At 31.2% G+C, this 8,356-nt stretch overlaps 1 long non-coding RNA gene across 1 annotated transcript; it reads right to left on the reverse strand.

Annotated features, from left to right (window-relative positions):
• Positions 1-2,222: 2,222 nt before the first annotated feature.
• On the reverse strand, positions 2,223-6,661 carry LOC130238792 (uncharacterized). The gene is made up of 5 exons (XR_008838653.1): positions 6,578-6,661; positions 6,146-6,205; positions 3,833-4,001; positions 3,580-3,737; positions 2,223-2,425 (listed from the first exon to the last, which is right to left on the reverse strand). It is a non-coding gene; the product is annotated as an uncharacterized LOC130238792 (long non-coding RNA).
• Positions 6,662-8,356: the final 1,695 nt, after the last annotated feature.

Below are 8,356 nucleotides of genomic sequence, written 5' to 3' on the forward strand. Positions count from 1 at the left end.
ACTATTCACAGCATTTGTAAAGATATCTTTTCGTCATCGTAACCTCATTTCTTACTATTTTCATGATTTTTACAATGCATAAATTCTTACAAATCATTTGATTAATAAAGAAAATAATTAGCAAATTAACCCATGATGAAAACAATAATTAAATGCAGTGTCTACAAAATTATCCAGATTGAGTTTCACCACAAGACACGTTGCATGGTGTAATACTAATTTGAATAAATATGGTATGGTAAAGGGGAAATTTTTATTTTAGACTTCAGTCCTTGGCTGAAGAAAGATAACAAAGGCCACGTTTGTCAGTATCTTAGTGTATAGTATGCTGTAATAACTGAAAACTGTTTAAAGATTATTATTATAGGGACACATACAGGACAAAGACATTATGTGGAATCATTATTTCCTGGATTAAATACATAAGTTCATACATTGTCATCAAAACATATTGTTACACAAACAAGTTGAAGATTTAAAAAGTAAAAATATTCAGATAAAGAGTTTTTTTCAAAACAAATACAAAAAGTCTTTAAAAGGTTACATTTATAAACATTTACATATTTTAATATAACTTATCCATATTTCAAATAAAGTAGAAACAATTAAACCACATGATGACCATTAATGAAACTTCTTTTCCATAATTAATCCAGTCAGAACACCAGTGAATTAACCAATTACTCATATAATTTGTGATGAATATTGATCACTATTGCAAATGACTAGTGATTTAAGAGTATACTGATGTTGTACAGCTTATTTTTTAACACAACTGTACATGTGACAATAACAATGTCTTATTCATGTTGAAGATGATACATCTACATAGGTTTTACTGCCTTTCTACTCCCAGGGGATGTGTAGAGCCCCATGGAAAAAGAAAAAAGTATTCACATTTCAAACGTCTCTAACTCGAAGTCAAATTAGAATATATAAGGGAAAAACCACAACACTATTACTTATGCTATATTCAATAAATAATATTGGACATAGTTTTCAGATATATACTGAAAGTCAATAAAAGCTGTTTAAAAAAACAATCGTTGTAAAACAACAAATTTATGTCTGGCTTTCACATATGTCATAAATATATGGACAATGACCTTATATAGATAGTCCTATGTTCATTAAAGATCGTATTTATTCCATTTTATTACAAAAATATTTTAAACTACATTACCCACAAGTCTTTGTCACTCTATAGATGGGACGGGAACAACATGGCGCTGCAAATTGTAGTTCATTGAAATGTGTAATTAGGGTTAGGTTTAGGGTTACGATCTTGGTTAATCGGTAACTAATTGAAACATGGCGATACCTCATTGATAAAGGACACTGTTAGTAAAGTGGCAAAGTTAGCAAAACATAGTTAGCAACACGAAGCATCTTTTAATTTGGCTTTAAAGTTAGTCCAATCACAACGTCGCAATCTACGTCACACTTGTTGTCTCTATTTGGTAATCCGGCTGAAGGTAGATTATAAATTAAGGATTTAAATATTAAAATTCATATTAATATTACATATTAAATATTATGTCTTATTAAAATACAAATGTATATTTACAGCGAGATTCCTTTGTGGGTGTAACCTGATGTGCAAAATGATCACAGTGAAACCAGATCATAGGCATACATTTGAAATGAATAATAAAATAATAAATGTCATGTTTGAAAACAAATATAGTTCAGCATTTCCTGTAAATTGACCTGCATCCTGTAGGTATCTAAATATAAATCTATGTCAAACTTCAAGGACAAATATTGTGCCTATTAAATAGTAAAAATAGTGTTGTAAATGAGTATGCAAATAAAGACAATACATTTTTAATGAAACATTTATAATTTATTTATAATACCACAAAAAAAAAAAATAATCACACAAACATGCAAACACCAAAAATATATATTTTATAACACTTTTATTGCAATATTTTATTACATACATATATATGCAAATGGTTAAAAACAATTATAATTGAAGGAAATGTATATTTTGTATTATTATTATTATATTTATTTATTTTGTGATATTTATTCATGTCATACATCTGGTATGTGAAGCTCAAGTAAAACTGCACTGCAAAAAATCTTTTCAAATGATGCCTTTGGAAATGCCATTATAACAAACTTTCACAACAGCAAGTCAAGTTCATGACAAATACAAAAATGTTTATAATGACAACTTTCTGAACCTAACAGCAAAAGTACCTAAAAGCTATAACACTTTTCAAAAACATATTCAAGTACTTACTAAAGAACAGCAACATTTTTACAAAACACTGAGAACCAATGTGTGCTTGGCGAGTCCAGGTGTTTATGGTGACTAGACTGTCATATTGCAAACCGGTTGGCATGAGGAGACTTGGGTGTAAAGTGTCGGAAATTCCTGGAAGGCTCCCATGTGTTATCCCAGGTTTTGCCACTGTAAAGTATCAGAAGTGCACAATATCATTAAAGAACAAAGAATCAAGATGATTGTTAGGTTTCATTTAGAAAGTTCAGTGATATTTATTTATATCTGTAAAGTGTCATTAAATCTGGCACTCTTGAATTAACTGCTTGAATAAGTTTAACATTTTCAGCATGTTTTCATGTATCCCAAGCAGATCTGACAGTCCTACAGACTCAGAGATGAAGATAGTGACTGCACTGATCACTTCTTGCTATTTAAAACACACTCTTTGACTCATCAATTATATGAAAACTACAACAGCATACAGTGCTCCACCCTAATAATATTGCTAAATTATGACAAGTTTATTACTTTACATGGCTAAACATTTATGTTATAGCTGCATGATTCACTGCTATTACTGTAACCCATTACAGTCTTAGCCCAACCTAATTGACTTTATTAGAAAACTGCATAGAAACCTGTTGCCTTAAACCACTTGTGTTTTTATACAAGGTGAAACTAAACAGCCATACTTGAATTAACTTACAACATTTACAATCTTATCGGACTTACAGTAACATTTTAATTTAAGTAGGGCTGTTAAGTTTTATCTTGCATATAATGTAAGGGGTTTAAGGCAATGAGTTTCTATACAATTTTCTAGTAAAGTCAACTAGATTTGGTTAAAGGAATAGTTCACTACTTACTCTCCCTCAAGTGGTTGTAAACCTTTATTATAAAACTTCCAAGTTTCTTAGTGTGGAACATGAAGGAAGTTTTTTGAAGAAAGCTGAAAACCTGAAACCATTGACATACATAGGAGTAAAAAATATACTATGGAAGTCAATGTTTACAGATTTTCATCTTTCTTTAAAATCTATATTTTTGTATTTAACTGAAGAAAGCAACTCAGACACATTTGGAACAAGTGAAGGATGAGTCATTAATGACAGAGTTTTCATTTCATTTTTGGGTGAACTATCTCTTTAAGAGTATACTGAAAGAAATGTCCTACTCAATGATGCTAACTTCAGCTACATGTGTAGCCCCTTGAGTACTTAATTAGAAATCAAAACAATGATCAAATCAGTCCTATTTTATGCCCTATATATCATATTGGCCACAGAAAGGACTACTTAGTGTTGCAATGAAATTAAACAAATAATAAAACTAGGACTTACCACACAATACAAGACAACCAGTGAATTTTCAACTCTACCTTTTCTGTACACAAGATGAGGTTCCAGCTTCAAAATGGCACCATAACACTGATCCTGAGTGGGGTGGTTGTGCTGCTCTGTGAGGTTGTGACTGTTCAGATGCAGTGCTGTGAAGAGTTCTTTATTAAAAGAAAGTACATTCTTTTCAAATCTGCACATATTAACAAAGAAAATACAATAATTTTAAATAATGATTAATTCTGAAAAACCTTACCCTTAGTCAAGATGAATTCATTTGGCCTCTGCATTCTTTTGCTACATGTATGGAAGACAGATGAATAATTATGTCTTCAACCCACTTATTTGCAGATTTATCTACTGTTTTCCAATAAATACATTGGACTTAATCCAGGACATTAATCCAGTGTCTAAAGGTTCTGCATCTGAAATGAATAAAAACAGATGTGACATTAGTTAAACCCACTAAACTACTAGATACATCAGTACTGCTTTAAGCAATTGTAATGTAATTTAAGTGTAGTCCAAAATTAGCCTTAATCTGTTTAAGATTATGATTTAAAAAGCATTTCTTGCATTAAAAAAATCCTGCCTCTTGTAATACATATGATCAATGGTAAATTTCTGAGAAGGTGCAAGGTAATCCTTGAGTTTTACCATTAACATCATGACTAACATAATATTTGAGAAGTATTTGACAGCTTGTTGCGTCTCTTTACCACAATTTAGAGATGATAGATTCTTTCTTTTATTAAATAAATTGTTAAAGGCCAAATTATACTAGTAATAGTGTATGATATTATGTGAAATACATCAGTTTATGTTAAACTTGAGCTTATGTTATGCTTTGAATAATGAAAAGTTGCATTTTTACCTACTGGAATAAGGGCATAATCAATTACATGCCCTGAAATTTCCAGCCTTCTTTTCTCAACAGGCTTATCTCACTCACTCAGTCACTCACTCACACACACACTCACTCACTCACTCACTCACTCACTCACTCACTCACTCACTCACTCACTCACTCACTCACTCACTCACTCACTCACACACACACACACACACACACACACACACACACACACACACACACACATATAAATATATATATACAGTTGAAGTCAGAATTATTAGCCCCCCTGATTATTTTTACCCCAATTTCTGTTTAACGGAGAGCAGATTTTCTCAACACATTTCTAATCATAATAGTTTTAATAATTCATCTCTAATAACTGATTTATTTTCTCTTTGCCATAATGACAGTAAATAATATTAGACTAGATATTCTTCAAGACACTTCTATACAGCTGCAAGTGACATTTAAAGGCTTAACTAGGTTAACTAGGCAAGTTAGGGTAATTAGGCAAGTTTTTGTATAATGATGGTTTGTTCTGTAGTCTATCGAAAAAATATAGCTTAAAGGGGCTAAAAATTTTGACCTTAACCTCTTAAGGCCCAAGCTGTTTTTTTTTACATGCATTTTTTATTTCTCTTTATTTTATTTTTTTATTTTGGCTTATTGGAACCTGATTAGAATAAAACCTAAGTACCAACTTTTGAAATGATGTACTTTTAGAGAAAAGTATGTCCATATATGTGGAATATGTCCGAATTTATATAAAACACAATAAAGTCACCTTTGTGTAATAGAATGAAAAACTCTTTATTTCTGCCTTGAACACAGCAGTTTTTTTCTTGCCTTTTTAATGCATTAATAACACATACACACATATTTTTGAACATGCTTTGACTATCAGTAAAAACATTTTTTTGCCCTTTTTGGACAGTTAAAATAGTGTTTGGGACATTTCATATGCTGCAAAACAGTTGCAGTATGACACTGTATGTCTGTAACAAAATATATAACATAAGACATAACAGCTAAAATGTGCTGTCCATGTATGTGGCCACTAAGCCCTAAGAGGTGAAAATGGTTTTTAAAAAAATTTAAATTTCTTTTATTCTAGCCGAAATAAAACAAATAAGACTTTCTCCAGAAGAAAAAATATTATCAGACATACTGTGAAAATTTCCTTGCTCTGTTAAACATAATTTGGGAAATATTCATAAAAGAAAAAAGAATCAAAGGGGGGCATTATATATAATGTGTTTGTGTGTGTGTCTGTTTTAAGGCATGAAAAATAATTGCAGTTACAATGTAGCCTTTAAACTTAAGAGAAACACTTGATTTGCTTTAATATTGATGTAGTTATGAATACAATTGTATTATTAGAGGTAATATTTATTGCATATTGCATAATTTATTTAGATTTTGGACGATTACTATTGTGGAAAACAACAATCTGGTAACACTGCTCCTCATCTTCAAATGTATAACTATATTGTTCTGAGCTATGCACGACTATATGTGGGGAAAATATATTTTTTAATAAATGAACTTAGATGTAATTAGATAACATCGCTAGTTTGCAGTACATGCTTTATTTATATCAAGTCTGCAGTCATTTAATGCATCAGGAGATAACTTCCCTGCTTTTATAAAAGTTCTAAACAAACCCCTTATCTAAATCAACAAATCGTCTTTATTTGTTTACTTTTTACTTACCGCGTGGAAAACCGCAGTGGACCTTGGGATCGCAATGAACCTTGGGATTGCGACCATAGACTGAAAAAATAAAATAAAATAGATCTCGACGTACTATGACCCCAACTTCAATGAATAATTTAATAATACAAAGATCAGCTAAAAATATTTTTAAAACTTAGTACTTTAAATGTAATATTTTTTAAGTTAAAAAAAACAAACACATTAATCAGTTTTATTAGGCATAATTACCCTAAACTGGGCAATTGAATATAATTTCACTCATTAAATATAAAGTAAATGATAACATATTTATAAATACCAACTAATCTCCAATAGAAAATAAAAAATACATTATGTAGCATTAACCTACCACATATTGCTGCAGTTTAACTCATCGGTGAACTCACCGGTGATGCATTTTGACCAATACCTGAGCGATGTTAAACTCACTGTTGAATAGAAGTCACGTTGACCGATGTATATTCTCATTTACAGTTGTCCCGACCCTCTTTACAGACGCTTTTCATGAACAAAACAAAAATCACATATTAAAAAAAAAAACTGTTATAATAGACGTTAACCAGGTTTAAAATATTGCGTTGACATCTTTTGATGGCTTTGAACGTCTCCGTATGACGCCTGAGGCAACCCATTGAAAGCAATGGAATTCCTTCTGCGTCGGTTTAGAAAAACTAGTACACTATGTCAATAATAATAATAATAAAAAAACTGCGTCTGGTACCCTGTGTCAACAATAATAATTAAAATACTGCGTCTGGTACCCTGTGTCAACAATAATAATTAAAATACTGCGTCTGGTACCCTGTGGCTGTAATAATAATCAAAATACTGCGTCTGGTACCCTGTGGCTATAATAATAATCGTAATACTGCGTCTGATACCCTGTGGTTATAATAATATTTAATAAAAATATTTTTTAAAAAGCGCAGCATCAGGTACCCTATGGCAAAATAAGTCGTGCTAGAGACACGAAAATGATTTCCTATTGAAATACATTGGATGGAAATTCGTGCAAGGTGACACGAAAAAAGAGGGAAATTCGTGCCCATGAACACGAATCAATAGATTAAATTTCGTGACTATTTCACGAACTGCCGTGAGACTGGGTTGGATGTCCTGTGCGCGTTATGTGTGTGTGTCTGTGTGCACAAACCTGCCTAAACGTCGTTGTCCGTATCCACTGAATCAAAAAGTTCCGAATTGTTGTGCGATTGCCTTGCACTCTCAGCTCACATCATTCAAAAGAAAAGGTCCACATTGTCCCCCAATAATGTCAACAGACTGGACGGTTTAGCAACTGGCTGAATGTAAAGGAGGACTAAGCAAAATTGTTTCTACGTTATAATTAATGTTCTCATGTCACAGCAATACAACTTTACAATGAGTACAATTGTTTGGATTCAATACTCTATTGTTATTATAATTTTCCATTTTCCATATTTGCAATGCCTGTATTTTGGCATTTTTTGTGGTCCACTTAGAATCCAACATGGAAATCATTTTTTATTTATTGGCATTGATTGTTTTGAAATTCAAATGGCAATTACATGCCTGTTTTTATTTCTGTAATAATATGGCTGTCAAGTCAGGATCTTGATGGTTTATTGTGGGTGTGTTGTTTACATGAAGGAATCTGTGTTACAAGTTAAACAAAAATTCTAAAAAAAAATTATATTTTGAATTTAAGAAGTTTTTGTCTTGAGTTTACATTAATTTTATATTTGAATAGCCAAAAGTACAAGTTTCAGTCTTTTAAATGTGATTAATCACAATTAATAAAAAAAAAAAAGTGTGATTAATTTGGTAAGTTTTTTTAATCGATTGACAGCACTAATATATATATAGACTACTTGTAAATCACGTAACAATATGCGATTTAAAAGGGTAACTACTAGTATATAATAGCGACAACAGAAGACAGACTCCAAATAGTTTGGTTTAAAACAAGCATGCATGAATGTGACAATCAAAAATAATGGCTGATTGATGTTTAAAGGAACCTATTAAATGTAAAGTAATAAGGACAGGCCCTATTGAGTTAACTTAAATAAAAGTTGCGGGGGGTGGGGGCACTATTAGCTAAACATAAATCATTAAATAGGGTTAGACTATTAACATCTCCCTTTAAAACGAACAAATTTGTTTATTTTTTTTTCTTTTTAAATGAATAGTTTTCCCAAAAAATTTAAATTGTCATAATTTACTCAA

The sequence above is a fragment of the Danio aesculapii genome, chromosome 12, assembly GCF_903798145.1.
Source record: "Danio aesculapii chromosome 12, fDanAes4.1, whole genome shotgun sequence".
NCBI classification, from domain to species: domain Eukaryota; kingdom Metazoa; phylum Chordata; class Actinopteri; order Cypriniformes; family Danionidae; genus Danio; species Danio aesculapii.